The 19,504-nt window shown below is 35.1% G+C and overlaps 1 long non-coding RNA gene across 1 annotated transcript; it reads right to left on the bottom strand.

Annotated features, from left to right (window-relative positions):
• Positions 1-2,200: 2,200 nt before the first annotated feature.
• Positions 2,201-17,278, bottom strand: LOC110743816. The gene is made up of 4 exons (XR_002523446.2): positions 16,941-17,278; positions 11,423-11,602; positions 9,507-9,675; positions 2,201-4,407 (listed from the first exon to the last, which is right to left on the bottom strand). It is a non-coding gene; the product is annotated as an uncharacterized LOC110743816 (long non-coding RNA).
• Positions 17,279-19,504: the final 2,226 nt, after the last annotated feature.

The raw sequence follows: 19,504 nt of genomic DNA, 5'->3' as shown, positions 1-19,504 counted from the left end.
TTTGTTGTGATTTCTGTTCTTTTACATTTGCTGAGTAGTGCTTTACTTCCAACTATGTGGAAATTGTAGAATAAGTGTGATGTGGTGCTGAGAAGAATGTATATTCTGTTGATTTGGGGTGGAGAGTTCTGTAGATGTCTATTAGGTGTGCTTGGTGCAGAGCTAAGTTCAAGTCCTGGATATCCTTGTTAATCTTCTGTCTCATTTATATAATATTGACCGTGGGTGTTAGAGTCTCCCAGTATTATTGTGTGGGAGTCTACGTCTCTTTGCAGGTCTCTAAGGACTTGCTTTATGAATCTGGGTGCTCCTGTATTGGGTGCATATATATTTAGGATAGTTAGCTCTTCTTGTTGAATCGATCCCTTTACCATTATGTAATGGCCTTATCTCTTTTGATCTTTGTTGGTTTAAAGTCTGTTTTATCAGAGACTAGGATTGCAACTCCTGCATTTTTTGCTTTTCATTTGCTTGGTAGGGCTTCCTCCATTCCTTTATTTTGAGCCTATGCATGTCTCTGCAAGTGAGATTGGTCTCCTGAATACAGCACAATGATTGGTCTTGACTCTTTATCCAATTTGCCTGTCTGTGTCTTTTAATTGGGGCATTTGGCCTATTTACATTTAAGGTTAATATTGTCATCTGTGAATTTGATCCTGTCATTATGATGTTAGCTGGTTAGCTTGCCTATTAATTGATGCAGTTTCTTCAATATATTAAATAGATGAAATAGTCTTCTATGAGAATACAATAACATCTACAACTTTCATACTAGAGAAGGGGAATCAGTGGCTGGCTTTAAAGCATCAAAGGACAGAATAACTCTCTTGTTAGGGGATACTGTAGTTGGTCACTTTAAGTTGAAGACAACGCTCATTTACTATTCTGAAAATCCAAAGGCCCTTAAGAATTATGCTAAATCAACTCTCCTTGTGCTCTATGAATGAAACAATACTGCTTGGATGACAGCACATCTGTTTACAGCATAGTTTACTGAATATTTTAAGCCCACTATTTAGACCTACTACTCAGAAAAAAGATTCCTTTAAAAATTGAACTGCTCATTGACAATATGCCTAGTCACTCAAGAGCTCTGATGGCGATGTACAAGGATATTAATGTTGTTTTACTGCCTGCTAAGGGAACATCCATTCTGCAGCTCATGGATCAAGGATTAATTCTGACTTTCAACTATAATTATTTGAGAAGTACATTCAGTAAGGCTGTAGGTGCTATAGATAGTGATTCCTCTGATGCATCTAGGCAAAGTGAACTGAAAGTCTTCTGTAAAGGGTCTACCATTGCAGATGTCATTAAGAACATTTGTGATTAATGAAAAGATACCAAAATATTAACATTAATAAGAGCTTGGAAGAAGCTGATTCCAAACATCATGGGTGACTTTGAGGGGTTCAAAACTTCAGTGGAGGAAGTAATTGAAGATGTGGTAGAAATAGCAAGATAACTGGAATTGGAAATGGAGCGTGAATATGTGTCAGAATTGCTGCAATCTCAACATAAATTTTGAACAGATGAGGAGTTGCTTCTTATTAACGTGCAAAAGAATAAAGAAAAATTTTTGAGATGGAATCCACTGTTGGTGAAGATGCTGTGACCATTGTCTAAATGACAACACAAGATTTTAAATATTACATAAACTTATGTCATAAGGAAATAAGCCATTACTATAACATAAAGCACAGCTTAATAAATCAGTGGCAGGTTTTGAAAGGATTGACTCCAAGTACAACTTTCAAGTAGAACTTGAAAGAAGTTCTACTGTGGGTAAGAAGGTATCAAACAGCATTGCATACTACAGATAAATCATTCCTGAAAGGAAGAGCCAATTATTATGGCAAACTTCATTGGTCGTCTTATTTTCGGAATTGCCATAGCCACCCCACCCTTAAACAGCAACCACCCCAATCAGTCAGCAGTCATCAACAGTGAGGCAAGATACCCCACCCACAGAAAGATTACAACTTGCTGAAGCCTCAGATGGCTGTTAACATTTTGTAGCAATAAATTATTTTTAATTAATGTATCACATTGATTTTAGACATAATGCTATTAATACACACTTAACAGATTACAGTATCATGCAGACATACAACTTTATACACCAGAAAATTCATATGATTTGCTTTTTGCAATATTTGTTTTATTGTGGTACTCTAGACTAAACCTATCCATCTTTGAGGTATGCGTTTAGTTCCCTTTTGATATATAAAATTTTTCTATCTAAATAGGTTTCAAATAAATTTGTAAATTTATTGAAAGTACAAATTATTGAGCTACTGAAGGAGTAAATTAACAAGCCCTTTTCTTTTCCTTTTTTTCTTCTTTTCACTAGTTTAACTTTCATGAATTTCAAGTAGTTTACTTTTGTACTGAAAAATATCTCTGCCTTTTCTCAGGGCTAATGGAAACCTAAATATGTAGTGCATGGTTACTGAGCAACCCAACACTTGATTTCTAGGACTCTGTGTCCCCAGAATTAACAGTCACTGAAACTAAATTTAGTTCAAGGAGTTTTGGACTTTTGTGATTTCTTATAATGTTAAATGAAGAAGGGGTTTAAGTAGAGGTATGTTCCGGTAGCTTTATGGAAGAAAAGGAAACTGGGGATAAACATTGGGAAGATATAAGCTTGAGAAATTGGCTTAAACACTCAAAGGTGTAAGAGAGATTCTGCTTTACTGACTCATTGGTTTTTAAAAGCAATTTGGAAGAGAACAAACACATCAGTAGAGTAGTAATACAAAAGTAAATATTTATTTAATGTAAAGCAGTTGTATTTATACAAACTTCACCAATATTCAAACTCTACATTTCAGTTACATTTTTTGAAATGGGAGATGCCTATTAAGTGCCTATTAACATTACTTCTAAAGTCCACACAGCTGTAGAGTCATGTGACCAGGAGGATGTCCCTTTATGTGTGTAAGTAGAGGGTCTCAGAGATGGAGCAGGGTAGAGTGGTTTCAGAGAACTGATAAGGAAGGGGAAGTGGTTCTTGGTCTCTTTGCTCAATAAGGATCCATGTGCAGAGGGTGGAAATCTAGCAAGGCTTCCCAGCTGTCAGTGCCTCTGAGACTTATGGATCTAGCCCAGTTGTATGCTTTCTGCAGGATCTCTGGAGTCAGAGAACAAAATCTGGGGACCTGTAAGACTGCTTTTGCATGTAATGCTAACTTCAGGTTTAATGTTACAAGATGAAGCTGCCCCTACTACGGCAAATAGGTCTGGGAAGTCATCAGTGTTACAGTATAAGTTCAAGTCATTTGAAGAATTATTGGAGAAAGTTTTTAGAGAATTTTCAATTTAAACTATATTCTGAACCAAACTTGAAACTGAAACTATATAGTTCTAAGAAGATCCTTTAATTGAATATAGCAGTAGGTTAAATGTGTGCTGAGAAAATAATTATGATGTTATTGATCAGTTGCTTTAAAGTAAAATCATGTGTTACTCCCTTTTGTATTGTTGGCCCATATGCAGTAACAGAAATTGAAAACGAGACCAACCCACTAAATGCCAATCGCTAAGTAGAAAGGGTATTATTAGTATTTTTGCTGTATTTTGTGTTTGATCTCCAAATTTCACTAGGAATTGCTACGATGGCTTTCCAGACCACATAGTCAAATTTAAAGATATAGAGTTCCTCTGTTTGGGATGCAGCCCTACTCCTAAGGTTCATATGACAAATATAGCCCAGTTTATCTTCTTTACAATAAATTAAATTACTGCAGCGATAAGCTTTTGCAAAGAAGTCCCAGTCATTAAAATATTGTGTATTTTGGATCACATGTAATTCAGCTTCGCTCTTCAAATTTCTAGTGTTTTCTCATCCACAAACATAAATGGAAAGAAAGATTAATTCTCTGCCAATGTTTTTGTTTCATGTCATCCAACAAGCCATGTTTGTTAGTTTATAACAAACAAAGAGAAGCTATTTTTCTTTGTTATTTTCACTTGCCTTATCATCATATCATCATCACTGGAAAAAAATATTTCTAGCACTGACTTGTGTGTGAGACCAACCTAGAACTATAAGAAATGCACACATAAAGTCACATAATTCTTTCCTTCAAAAATATATCAAGCTTTACATCTTCTAATGAGTTTTATCTTTAACTGTCAGTAACTAGGCACCTACTCCAACGAGGCAGTTCTTGACCTGGACTTATTTTTACTAGTTGGCCTCAATAAATTATTTTTAATATCTTCAAAGAGGGCAAATTTTTGTCCTTTAATATGTACTTTGTTATGGTTCCCTTAAGGACATATAGAGATGAGATCAGAGTCACGGGGCCTTCAGTTCCTAGGACCCAATCTCAATCATGATATGTATGGATCGTGCGGCCTTGACCTTGTCCCAACACTCCCCAGCTTCACTAGTGGCACCTGCAAAATGACAACATCAAGATTAGTTAGCCCATGGAGTGTAGGGAGTAATACAGGAGGAAAAAAACATGTGGACATCACTTCATAGAGTGACCAGTCCCTAATCAAGGTAATTATGTGTTAGGTTTAATCATTCTAAGTCAAATTGGGTAATTTGGGGTAGGTTCAATAATACTAAAGTTGAATAAAAGATGCTTTTACTTCTTGAATTGTCTTATAAATTAGAAGATTTTTTCAAGAGTAATCTACAAAACGAATTGCATAGTTGGAACAAGTATATGGACATCCAAGATCATGATGCTAAAAGACAACATGGGTTACAATTATCCTGTCGATTCACTGGTTAATAAATTATATTTTAAACTTTTTAGTTACAACTTCTACATACTGCTTAAGAGAGAGAAGTTGCTCTGCCATCTTGGAGCTGCTAATCTAGAAAGGATTTAAACAAATTTAAAATGTTGAATGAAAAAGTTGGGTGTTGGTCCTGATTTTGTGCATTTTGAGATGCCAGAGATGAGGAATATGCATGAGAGAGTATTTCACTCTTAACATGACAGTTTCATAAATTTTTAACAGTAATTGTAGATAGTGCTTTTGAATTCCATTTTACCATAAATTTTACTGTAGTATGTTGTTTTTCTCTAGACACCTTGACAGCTCATTATAAGTGGAAAATTCTCCCACCCTCTCTAATAGGTAGCCATAGCACAACTTTCCTTAACACATTGTGATCCTATCACTGGTGACATTGTTTCCTGCTATTTTTAAAGTTCTCTGGTCATAGAGGTTGCTTATTGTTTCCTTAACTCCCTGGGAACCGTGCACTGAAACCATGAAAGCCTCTTTTGTAAACAGAGTCTCACATTGCTACCTTTGCCAAAGGCTAGGAGGGATTTATCAGGGTGCTACATCATGCATTTGAATAGAAGCTGACATAGATATATAATATGGTTTAGTCGAAGCAGTTGATGTTGTCGGAATGATAACTCTTGACCTAGGAAGCTCGGAAGTAATGAGAGGGGAACAAATTTGCATGATTTGTGCCATAAGCAGTATTTATAATGTGAAAAGGATTTAAAGATTAATACACTCCCAGAGCAACACATGAAAGAGACAGGAAAGGTTACTCTATGATAATCCAAATGTTCTATTTATTTGCAGTGCTTTCATCTGAAACATTTTCTTACATTTATTTTTTTCTACCCTCATTAATTTAGTATACAAAGAAGACAGTGATACCTTCCTAAGTTCAAAATATTTGCTGGAAGTTTAACTCTTTTAATTAAGAAGAGGAGACACAATGCTACTTGAAGAAATCATTGATTGCCTCTCATTAGTTGAATGGCCTACAGTACTTTGTAAGTTCTTATGTCATTAACTCCTTGTGTTGAGAATCAAATAGTTTGAAGTATTTTCCATAAAATATCTGAATTATTGTTTTGTCTAATTATCAATTGGTAGAAAAAGAAACTGATGCTGTAGCCCCTAAACTATATAATTGTAGAGTTCGATTATTGAATTCTGAGATTGACAACACTATGAAAGACCTTAGAATAATTTCTTGGGAATTACTTGTCATGCACATGTCCAACAATATAGAAAGTTTTCAAAATGACTTAATACTAAGTGCTTTCCTTTCCCATTCTTTCCCGTTCTTTTTTTCAAATCAAATGAATCTGAGGTAGCAGCGGGGACTCAACTCCGGAAGCAGGGTTCAGATATTAGACCAAATTGACAACAAGCTAAAATAAGGACAGGGCAGAAGCCACTCTCCGTAAGACATGTCCACCAGTGTGCCCCATCAGCTTACCGCTGTGACAGCAACACCAGGAAGTTACTGCCCCTTTCCATGGCAATGACCCAATAACCTGGAACTCACCACCCTCTTTGTGGAAATATCTGCAAAATCTGTCTCCTACTTTGCATACAATTAAAAGTGGGTATAAATATGAGTGCAGACCTGCCTCTAAGCTATTGCTCTGGACACATTGCGTGTGGGGTAGCCATGCTTTGCAAGGAGCAGGACCTCTGCTGGTGCTGTACACTGCCGCTTCAATAATAGTTACTGTCTAACACCACCAGCTTGCCCTTGAATTATTTCCTGGGTAAAGCCAAGAGCCCTCCCGGGCTGTATTAGTCTGTTCTTGGGTTGCTATAAAAAATTACCTGAGATTGGGTAATTCACAAAGAAGAGAGGTTTAGTTGACTCACTGTTCTGCAGGCTTTACAGGAAGCATGGCTGGGAAAGCCTCCGGAAACTTACAATTATGATGGAAGGGGAAGCAGGCAAATCTCACTTGGCGAGAGCAGGAGAAAGAGGGTGAAGGGGGATGTGCTACATGCTTTCAAACAACCAGCTTTCATGAGAACTCACTCACTATTATGAGAACAGCAAGGGAGAAGTCCACCCTTGTGATTGAATCACCTACCACCAGGCCCCTTCTCCAACACTGGAGATTACAATTTGAATAATATTTGGGTGGGGACACAGAACCAAACCACATCACAAACTAAGCCCCAATTTTGGGGCTCACTTGCTCTTCATCAACTCCAGGTACAGTGTAAAAATTAAAAACTTGTAAGGAAAGCATTCACGTGTGGGTTCAAGAGAAACCAATAATTAAATCTGTGGGCCTGACGTGGTGGCTCACACTTGTAATCCCAGAACTTTGGGAGGCCGAAGCGGGTGGATCATCTAAGGTCAGGAGTTCGAGACCAACCTGGCCAACATGGTGAAACCCCGTCTTTACTAACAATACAAAAAATTAGCGGGTGCGGTGGCCAATGTCTGTAATCCCAGCTACTTGTGAGGCAGCTGAGGCAGGAGAATTGCTTGAACCCAGAGGTGGAGGTTGCAGTGAGCTGAGATCATGCCACTGTGCTCTAAACTGGGCGACAGAGCAAGACTCTGTCTCCAAAAAGAAGAAGAAGAAGAAGAAAAAAAAGGAATTATATTTGTTTTGATATCTGCATATATTCTGATTTTAATTCTTGTGGCAAACGATGTTGTGATGATATAGTTGTGTCTGCGCACTTCTAAAACATTTGAAACTAATTCAAAAGTGAAGGACTCTGTCAGTCAAACATTAGATTTTTTTTTTTATGGTGCCAAATTGCATTCACTGAAGCTATGAAATGTAATACCTATTCTAGAAGTCTGGACAGAGACTGAACAGTCAATGATATGACTGGCCTCAGCATCAGAGCTGCCAAATAGGCTCACACTCTTGCTTGACTTTCCCATCACAAGTCTTCTTGCATAGTTTTCTTTTTTTTTTTTTTTCTTGGCAGATCGTATCTCAAACAGAAAAGAACTGTGGATATTATGACTTATTGTGTAATATTCTTTTCAGGCAAAAATGAAGAAATTTATTTTCCCTTATCTCATGTCTCATGAAGCATGACCTAATATTACATCTATTTTACAAATGAGGGGACTCATTTAGAAAATATAGGCAAGGTAATATAAGAAATAAGCCAGGCCAGAACTAGAGGCCTCCCAGTTCTGCAGTTTTTCTGACATATTGAAACAGCAATTTTTCTCTAGAATCAGATGCAGAATTGTGAAGAGAAATTTAGAAAAAAAATATTTTCCCCTTACAGGCACACAATACATATTATAAAATGCAATTGATTAAAGATAATTATTTGGTTCATTGATAGAAATATTAAAAACAGTTAAGGTTTATATATACAATGTAAAGATGTATTCAATCATTAACAGTTATTATAGCAAATTAAATGGATCCAGATTAAATTGTTTCACAAGAATAATGGTCTTGACTTTATAATCAAAAGTCTATTTTTCCCCATGTAGTCTCTGTTCCATTTTAGCAGCTTTGAATGGTAGCATGCTTATTGATGTTTATGTAGATCCATTTTCAATTGAGCACTACAAACTCATTGGGTAGGTTTTTCAGCCTTACTGGCCTATGCTTAAAAGAAAAATTAATGATTTCTCTATTTTGCTTTATTCACACCTGATAATATATGTTGTAACTAAAATTTCCAGCCATAGAGTCAGTCAGGGCTCAATTTCAGTACTGAGGCTCCACTTTCTAGCTGTTTATTGAGTAGGTTACTACCCTCTGCTTAAAGACTGTTTGTTGGGTAGTAACTTCCCTGGTGAACAGTCATCATCTGTAAAATAAGGGTAACATTGTCCTTGTGCTACAGAATTATTGTCAGGATTTGCATAATACAATGGGAAAATCCTTGCTGCATAGTAAGTGGTCAAAATGTTGATGCTCTATTACTACTTTTGCCACATCTCCCTATGTCCTGCAGCAAGTGTAGAATAGTTTATATTGAAAGATAAGAACTGCATCAAAATAAGGACCTCTGCAAAGCCTTATCTTACCACCCCAAGGCATGAGATTTCTTCCTTTTGACAATAATCATGACTATTATTTGCTCACCGATTTACCATTGACTTGCATTTCTTGTCATCATATGTATGTGTGTGCCTTATTACTCCAACTCTGCAGAAAGTATTTGAAGCAAAGGCTCTGTACTTTTAAATCTATGTAAGTAACATGATATATTGTTTTTGACTCTCATCAATTATCAGAAAGTATTTTGTTGAAAGAATAGGCCATTTTCATAAAGTCAAATCACCTTATTTCCAGCCATGGTTCTTAGGCTCAGTAAACTACTTTTTCCTAGGCAAGTCACTTGATCACATCAAGTACATTGCCCTCATTTGTAAAACTGTAACCCAGTTACCCTACCACTGATGATTATGAGTAATGATTCATCACCTTGAATCATACAAGATAATGCAGATGAAAGTACTTTAAACTTTAAGCATGTGCCAAGTTAAGAAGTTAAATATCTAACTTGAAGGTAAGAATGAGAGCTAGCTCTTATCATGAGGTCTCAATGCGTAATAGTATAACATTTAGTTGCATTTATGTAATTATAATTACAATGTGATTTTGAAAATACACTTGAATACAATAATGTACAGATGACTATGATCTGCTTATAAACAACAGCTACTGTTAGTACTATTCTGTGTCTCCTGAAGTCCACTGTTAAGTAGCAAGGAGGTATATGTGTAAATGGGAAGAAAATAAGCATGGAAAGGTAATTACCTGCATGAATGCCATGTCGCCAACACCACAAACCCCCATTAGGAACGAGGAGGTCAGAGTGAAGAAGAACTGAAGGAGGATGAGAATAACTTTTGTTATTTCTTCACTCTTAGATCGACCTTTCACTCTCCTGGAAGAACAGTCTTGAAATCCAACCTTCCTTCTAGGGCTATAATAAACATAGACAAGGTTTATTTCCATTTCTTTCAGAGGCTGAAGTGAGAAATGTTGAAATACCACATGAAAGACCTTGGTTATAGTGTTTCCAGCTGAGTCTGGAGGCTGAAGTGCTGAAAATTCTCACAAGGGATCCAGGCTTCATGATATTTCCAGACAAACCCTGTAGCCTCTGGAGTCTGGGTAAACTAAAGTTCCCCTCAAAGTTGTTCCACCCAAAGGGGATTATTAATGGACAGCTTTAGGGAAATTTTCTTAATGATGTTTAGTATATAGTATGTTATTGTTTGTGAAGATTGCTATGCTTTGGATAGGAAAGGAATGAATATTTTTCACTTAATGTCAAATGTTAACTACATTACATAAAGCACTGTTTCTTTCTTCTCTTAGGTTTTTTTGGTTTTTTTTTTTTTTTTTTTTTTGACCTCTCCTCAACAAGAGGCCTGTGGAAAATGAAGCGTTACCTGCCATAATAGGTTTCAATCTGCACAAGCTGCTTCACTGATATTTTTGAGTCTATTAAAAGGGAGTCAAAATTGCACAGCAGGAAGGCACTACCAAATACTTCCCTGTAACTCTGTTTTCTAGATTATCAAAAAAGAAAAAAATGCGTTATTTATTAGTTTCTTTTGTTGCTGCTCAATTAATGTAGAAGATGCTGCTTCCCACTAAAAAATTACTAGGATTACTGACATAGCCATGTGAATGATCAGAAGTGCTAAAGAGATGACCAGAAGGGCTAAAGAAATGAGACTGTAAATAAAGTCATGATTATTTAAATAACAGGGTAGGAAAAAGCGGTGTTTAGTTTGAAAACTAAACTATTACATTCTAATGAAGTATTTTGGTATTCTTTTGTAATAATCTAGACAACATGCCTTAGTGTTCTTTATTTTATTCTGTTAATAAATACTTTAAAAATTAAATATTAAAAATCTTCAAATGATTGATACAATGTTTAAAATTATGTGATATAGAAAACATAAGCACATAATTTCTTTCATATTCCAACTCTGTCTATATCCTCGTGTCATTAATATTTTGGTTGATATCTGATGTAACACTGATCAGCTCTTATAGGTTTACTTTGTTATGTACAAAGATCTTGGGAAAAACGAGCCTTTCCCTTGCTGTGTGTTTTGGGTATAAAACAGAATATATGCATAAAATTGATTGTATTATTTGTCCTAAAATACTATACAGAAATACTATACAGAAATACTATAAAAGCATGTAAGCACTGATTTCCATATAGACACCCATTACGTAATTGCTAAGTAAATCTTGTCTTTTAAAAGACCATTCTCTTTCCACGAAATGTTGTGTTTATTTTACCTTAAATCAGAGTCCTATTTTTGCTTTTCTGGCACCAAATTAAGCCGAATAAATATTATGTGCAATATTATAGTGGTTAAAATATTAACATCACATCTTTCTGTTACTTTAGGCAAAGACATGGGGGAAGTGACATAGAAAAGTGTCACATTGTTTCTATAAATATATATGGATAGGCAGAATCTTCACGGTGAGATTAAATTTTCTTTTGTTTTAAACTTTCTTCACATTCTTCCCAGCATGGTTGTTAATTGACTGAATTTTAGCCAACAGATATACAAGATAAGTAGAAGTTATTTACTGAATGAACTTCTGCAGGCAGAAAGTAAGTATATTGTTCTTATGACTTCATCTTCAACTTAAAAACATTCGCTTTTGATTAAATAAACCCTCCCCATTCTCACCTTTTGTGGTTGAAATATTCGTTCTCATAGTTTTCTCTTATTTATTTCATTGAACAGAATTCCCAGTACAGCTAGGGTAATGAATAGTCCAGGTTTACCAGGACTCCAGGGCTTCCCAGGATGTAGGACTTCCAGTGCTAAAACGAGGAGTCCCAAAGCAAACTGAGGTGATTGGTCACCCTAAATGTACAGGAGAGAAATCATGTGACTACAGACTTCCTCAAGTCTAACTCAGAGTTCTGCACAGAAAGAGGCTCTTGTGGTCATATTCCCCACTATTTCTCCTTTGTTATTGTATCCCTCTTTCCCCACTCACATAGTTATGTTTGGCTCTTCCAGGTTTGATGTGGAAAGAGGCAGAAAGATCTGATCAGATAATTAGAGGTGAAATCTATCTCAGTAAGCTCTGAGATGAACTTGTTTTCTCTTACACCTTTGAAATCAATTTTACCAGATGAAAAAAGATCTGCCTCATACATTCTTTCTGATATTTCCCTGTAGCATGTTGAGGTTTTGAGAATAAATTACTTTATCTGCAATAGTTTATTCTCGTGATTAGAAACGTAGTGCAAATTAACTTTGTCTTAGCCACAAGCTACACTGCCTTAATGTGAGCCTTCTCTAAGACCTCAAAATTACACAGTGGCACATTGAGATGCACTGTCGAAGTTACTGGAATTATTCCTTTGTCAACTTTTAATCAATAATTTCAAAACCTTGTATTTGTTGGGAAAAAGTGGGGAAGGAGAGAATATTTGAGGAAAAATGTAGGCTCTGTTCAGCTACAGTTCTGCCATTGGCAAACTAAGCATAATCCTAGGCAATGGTTAAGCTACATTTCATTGGTTGCAAAAGAAATGTCAATAACTAATGGACAAAATCTAAGCCTTTACTTCTGGACTTATTATAAATTGCCTGTAGATTTCATTTTGCTGCAGGTTTTCTGTATTTGCAGATAATCCAAGAAACTCACTAACTATGGAAAGATTCGTATTTTAAAATATTATTTAAGGTGTCCATGCTTTACTCCCTGGAAGGACAAAAATAATAATCTTTCAGATTTCTAAGGGTCTTTTTTGTCTTTCTCTGCATTTACACACTTCTATTCTGAATTGTTTCAGGATTTTACATTTCCTATTGATTGCTTACATCACTGCGCCTTTACAAATCCCTGATACAAAAACATACACATTTGTACGTGACTCTCTTTAAGAAGTAAAGAGATTTGGTATAGAGTGAAATCTAAGACAAATATTTACCTCTGTCCAGGCAATGGAAAAATCAAGGCTATGTTTCAGCTGAATATATTGGCTATATTTACACCACAACTAATTTTAATTCTCTAGTTTCAGCTAGTTTCTATACACAAATAATTTTAGATCATTACAAAATATTTAAACATTTTCTGCTACAGAATTTAAATCACATTTTATAGAAATAGATAATACATTGTATGTATATTCTTATTTTGACACTATTCACTTTGTACTAATTATTATTCAATGTGGAGGTGTCTAACGTTGATCAATGGAATCGGCCTACATTCTCAACTGTGAAATATGCCTAAAATAACTAGGGTGATCATTTCTGTTTTCCTATAAAGCAGAGAATTTTTGAAATAAAAAGGAGCACTAAAAATATTTAAAGTCAAACAGTTTTTTAACATTTGTTAGTCAACAAATTGTTTTGCTATATTGGTAAACTTATAAAATACTTGCATTTATATTTGAATTTGTGTAATAAAAATATAACAAATAGGCAGGGCACGGTGGCTCACGCCTGTAATCCCAGCACTTTGGGAGGCCGAGGCGGGCGGATCACAAGCTCAGGAGATCGAGACCACGGTGAAACCCCGTCTCTACTAAAAATACAAAAAATTAGCCGGGCGCGGTTGTGGGCGCCTGTAGTCCCAGCTACTCGGGAGGCTGAGGCAGGAGAATGGCGTGAATCCGGGAGGTGGAGCTTGCAGTGAGCCGAGATCGCGCCACTGCACTCCAGCCTGGGCGACAGAGCGAGACTCCATCTCAAAAAAAAAAAAAAAAAAAAAAAAAAATATATATATATATATATATATATAACAAATCGCAGATATTGTATTTTAAAGCAAAACCAGAAACTTCTTTATATTGACTCTCAATATTAGAAAATAAGCACTCTACTGTCAGTTCTTATTTCTGTACATTGCACAGTTCTCAGCTGTATCTTAGTTTCTTAGTTATCCTACACATGTCAATGGTATGTTTTCTTATCTATATGTTTAACATATTATTATTTTGATATATTTTCAAAATTGCCTGCAATTTTCTACAAAGTTGCATTTTATGGTCAATTAACTTGCAGTTGTTAAAAATTTCAACTGATTCTTTTCTGTCCACCATAATATTTTTAATTCAGAAAATGTTCACTTTATAGATGCTAAGATATCTAGCAAGCTCAGGAAACAAATTTACTAAATAGAGGATATTCTCTATTCTAAATTTTTATTAAAATATATAAATATTTCAGCCTAAGAGTTTTACAGCTACTCATTTTACTTTATTGTAGTGGTATTCAACAATTACTTTCAATAGCCAAAATTTATCAAATGAATTGTCTCTACTTATCCTTTTAAGTGTTTAATCAAATACAGATTTTTGCATTATTAAAGGCTGTCTCAATTCTATTCTAAAGACAAAGAAAAATAAGGAAACATGTATGTACAATGTGAGTTAGGTTTTGGGGTTCAAGATATCAGTTTTATTACAAAAATGTTGTAGCTTGGTCATTCAAATTTTGTAACATGGATAACTACAACTGTAAGTTTTATAATACTACAAATTTCCCAGACACAATTATACATTACATCTTCATGAAATTCAATCATTAAGTACATTTATTCTCAAATATTTCTTAATTTTATACATTTTATTATTATCAAACCAAAATACTTTGATTATTGTACTTTAAACTGAATTTAATGTGTGTATTGTCACCTCAAAACTAATCAATTTTACCAACTGTTAACTTTTTAACTAAATTACAAAAGCATTCAAAAAACTGTTAGATGTTTGTCTTTAGCAAAACATATTTCAAAAAATTAATTCCATGAAGAGAATTTTAAAGTTGAAACTTTATTTAAACCGATTTTCTACTTAAATTACCTCAGATAGTGACATAAATTTGGCATGTTTAACTGTTCGCACATTTCTGATATTAATTCAACACATTAACAAATATTACTTCATTTTCTTGTGCATTCACAAGAAAACTTGAAAAAGTAAGACAAATTAAGTTAGAAGAACAGTTACTAATTCTAAATAAACTGTCAAGCTTCACAGAAGGGTATGCAAATGCATTTTCTGTAGTTGTACATGTTAAATAATTTGTGCCTAGTCTCCTTTAAACAACATATCAGTTATTTATTGCTGCATAATAAATTATCCCCAAATTTAAGTAAAACAGCCCAGTTTTTTTCTGCATAACAGATGACCCCAGATTTAAGAAAAACTATTCCATTTCTGAAGGTTAGAAACCCAAGACTACCTTAGCAGGGTGGTTCTGGCTGAGTCTCTCACAAGGTTGCCATCAAGCTGATGGCAGGGATTACAGTTATTTCAAGTCACGCCTAGGGCTGGACAATTTGCTTCTAAGCTCACTTCTAGAAAGGCCTCAGTTCCCATCTGCCTGTGGGCCAGAGGCTTTAACCTCTCTCTATGTGGGTTTCTCTCATAACAATTATTTTTTCCCTCGAGCAAGCAAAGAGAGAGAGAGAGTGACAGAGACAGAGAGAGACAGACAGAGAGTGAGAGAGAGGGAGAGAGAGCTCATGTATGTGCAGGAGCTCAAGATAGAAACCACAATATCTAATGTTGAATACCATGACTTCTGCTGTTAGCCACACTGACCAACCTTTCTATGGAAAGGACCATACAACGATGGTAATACCAGTCAGAAATCCCTGGGGGACTTCTTAGAGGTTGGCTTCTGCAACTACTAACTTCTGAAATAGTTGAAAATGTGAATATTCTAGATTTCAAGTGGTAATGAATAATACCACAACCCTCATGGAATGAGGGAAAGGTTCACTGGCATTTGTACAAAATACACATTTGTCATCAACTTTCTAGAGAAGTGGAAATTCAGTGCCTACTTTTTTCTCAAAGATTCGTGTTTTTTCCAAATGCATTTTTTTTTTTTTTTTTTGAGACAGAGTCTCACTCTGTTGCCCAGGATGGAGTGCAGTGGCATGATCTCGGCTCACTGCAAGCTCCGCTCCCGAGTTCACGCCATTCTCCTGCCTCAGCCTCTGAGTGGCTACTGGGACTACAGACACCTGCCACCACGCCCGGCTAATTTTTTTTTTGTATTTTTTTAGTAGAGACAGGATTTCACCGACAAATGCATTATTATCAGAGTTTCTTAAAAAATAAAATATGTTACCACACAATGAAATAAATAGCAATAGATGATGCCATGTAAAATATGACAACACACACACACCTCTGTAGCAGCAGTGTTCAGATAACTTCCTATGGTCCTCAGCGGAACAGATGAGCCCATATTTCCACATGGATCTCAGCGAAACCAAACCTATAATTGTCCATATTTACCACTAAACCACCAGGTGGAGACCAGGCAAACTTATGCATGCCACAGTCTGTAACATGGACAATGACATAACTGGCTGATACAAGTGACGCTAAGGTGAAGACGTCTCCCCTATGAGACCGGAAGAGTTCACTCTTTCTGGCTGCTGGTTTCTGACAGCACCAGTTCTTTTATTCAAGTGTTAATGTAAAAACTGTAACCTAAAGGGAGTTGTTAGTACTTTGTATGGGGAAAGGAGAGAAAAAAGAGAGTTGCATTATCACTAATCGTCTTTTCCATTTAATTATCTGTTAGTGAGAACTCGAGTGCATTTGGTTCTCAAACGTTATTAATGGAGACTTCGTGAGAAATTGGAAGTAATACACAACCCATCCTTATTTATTTTAGTGTGATAACGATGACAATAACATAGTAAAAATGCTATATTTAACATCTAGCATAATTCCGGAAAAAATTGTTAACACGGAAAGATATCCCTGACTGATATAAATCAACTAAGATGGGCCTGGTTAACTCGGCATATAACGCCACATGACCTTAAAAAGAACCTTATATTTAGACTAAAGAGTAAATAGAAATATAGGGTAATATAAACACTGTAAACCTAACATTTTCAAACGTTTCATGGTAGTAGTGAGAATCTGTCACCAGTGCTTTTCTTGGTAAATGCAGTGTCACGAATTTAAAGTTATGAAAAGACTGGCAAAGACTTTGGGTTTTCCAAGTCCGATTAGTAATATCAGATACTTCTAAAAATACACGCTAATTATCCCTGTTATACACTGTTTGTCTCAGCAATAGAAATACTTTTATACAATGAAAGGGTACTGTTAGTAAAAGTGTAAATAGTCGATAAACTGGCAGATGGTAAAACGATATGAACAAACATCAAGTAATTAAACGACTATTTTGGCGAATGTTAATAACATACCTGTATCTCACACTTTTAAAGAGTGCTCAATAAGCCTGGAGTTGTTTTGAAAGGTTTCCAAGAGCATCTTGGTGCTTCTCCAAAGAGGAAGTAGGGTTCAGGGCATAGGATTTCTAGTGGAAGTGCTCTCCAGTCAGGAGACCTTAGACACCTTCTTCCTCTGCTGCCACAACTTAATCAGTCAAGAGATTACTGCATTTCCTCAGTATGATGGCTCATGAATTTTAAAAAACTCATTGTTTAGGATATCATTTTAAGACAAGCAGAGGCAGCAGCCGGAGCCATGGCAGTCGCAGCCAGCGCCCTCTCCCCGCTGCCGGCCAACTAGCCCTCCGCCGCCCTCCACCCGCCCGGAGTCTATTTCCGCCTTCTCCCTCCTCCTCCTCCACCCACCCTTCCTCCTCTGCGCGCCCGCGGGGCCCCGGCCTTCACGCCTGCCCCTATTGTTCCGCCCCCCGGCCTCCCGCCCTTAAAAAATTATAAAAATTAATTAATTAATTGATTAAATTAAAAATGTCATTGTAGAAAATCTTAACCGTAGAGGAAACCTATGTACCTGCTACCCAGATTTAGCAAATAAAGAAATTGCGTTCCCTATCGCAAACATTTTTCCATTGAAACTGATGGATTAGCGAGCCTTTCTAATATTACAAGATATTAAAAGGTAGCCTCTATTATAGTAGGTTGGTGCAAAAGTAATTATGGTCTTTGCCATTCGTTTTCCCTGCAAAAACGGCAATTACAATTACTTTTGCACCAACCTAATATACCAATATATTTTTACTTGCTTTTTCTGGAATATTTTATTTTTCTATTAATTTATTTAGTATAATTTTGTATTAGTATGAATTTCCCTGACGTTAAAAAAGTTGATACATCTTTATCCAGCTAACGGCCTACAGGATTTTCATTTCCATGTCTTGCCTGTTTATATCTTTTATTTTTAAATTTACTTATTCATCTTTTTTCTTTATGTGTAGGAACTTTTATATGTGTTGTATCATAATTCTTTGAATGCTAATACATTTTAAATCTCCTTTCTAAGTCAATGGTTTGTTTATAATGTTGGGTATACTATTTATTGTTGTAAATAGCTTGGCAATTCAATGCGGTTCAATATGTCACCCCTTTGCTATATAGTTTGTGCTTTACGTTTTTTATTTGTGAACTTCTTCCCTCTATCTTGGGATAATCAAATGTAGTCTCATATATTCTCTCTATTATTTCTAGAAAATTTGAAATTTTACTTTTTAGATTCATAGCCTTAATTATTTACTTTAATGACATAAGTAATAATTGACATTTTACCTTACGGATAAACAATTTCCTATATGCCATTTAATGATCCACCTACCTTTTTGTTAGCACTTTTAAGCTACGTACTCATACACCAATATTTGATACATGTATGTTTCTATCTCTGGATTCTCTATCTTGTTTTTTCTCTTTCAATTCTATGTCTATCTTAAACTAACAACATGTTGTTTTAAGTATTACACATGTTAATGCACTGGCAGAATAAGCGCTGCATCCATATCTTTCTATATGTTCTTTGGTCGCCTTAGCTTTTTATCATTCTACTTGGATTTTAGAATCAGCTCAAGTAAAGAACAAACCTCTATTGGATCAATAATTGAAATTGCAATTAAATTTATATGTCGAATCAAGGAAAACAGTTATGTTTATAATAGTGATTATTTTCATCCATAAACAAAATGATTTTCATTGATTTCCTTATATTAAACTATCGTATTTTCAGACACATTTCTTTTGTTGAATTTATTGTTAGTCAATTTACATGTATTTTCTCGTTGTGAAAAGAGCCTATCTTAAGGCTCTTTTCTGATTTGTTTTTATTAATCAGTATTTTCTGATTTGTTTTTATTAAATTTGTTTTAACATATTGATCTTGTAACCAACAACATTGCCCTACTATTTTATTAGTCATTATATTTTGTATATAGATATTCATGGATTTTCAATGTTAACAACCTTCTACTAAAAAGAGCAAGACTGTTTCTTCCTGTTTAATCCTAATATTGCTTACTTTTTTCTTTCTTACTTCACTGCCTAGAACTTCAAGTATAAAGTTCATTTTTTAACTGATTTTTTTCTGATTCTAATGCAAATAGTTCTAATACTTTATCAATAATATTATGTCTACCATATTGCTTTGCTAGATACTCTATCCTGTTAAAATATTTCCTTGTATTGAAATTTTTAAAAACTGTAAATGCATTTTGAATTGTATTCAATGCTTTTATAAATTGGTAGCAGTGGGTTTCTAGTCATCCAATGTTGTATTAACATTATTTAATTTTGTTTACTATTGATTAGCATTTTAGGATTTTCATACAGTCCTTTTGACATATTGATATCAAGATAATGCTAACCTCACAGATATTTGAGGAGTTTCTTCTCTTTCAATTATCTGGAAGAATTTTTGTAAAAAAAAAAAAAAAAAGATTAGTTAATCCTTAAACATCTGTTCTTACAAGTCTTAGTTGCCTTATTAGCTCTCTGATCTATTCAACTGGGTATTTTTACGTAGCTGAATAAATATA

The sequence above is a fragment of the Papio anubis genome, chromosome 7 (assembly GCF_008728515.1).
Source record: "Papio anubis isolate 15944 chromosome 7, Panubis1.0, whole genome shotgun sequence".
Taxonomy (NCBI): Eukaryota; Metazoa; Chordata; class Mammalia; order Primates; family Cercopithecidae; genus Papio; species Papio anubis.
The sequence above is the reverse complement of the archived record's forward strand: the minus strand, read 5'-3'. Positions and strand labels throughout refer to the sequence as shown.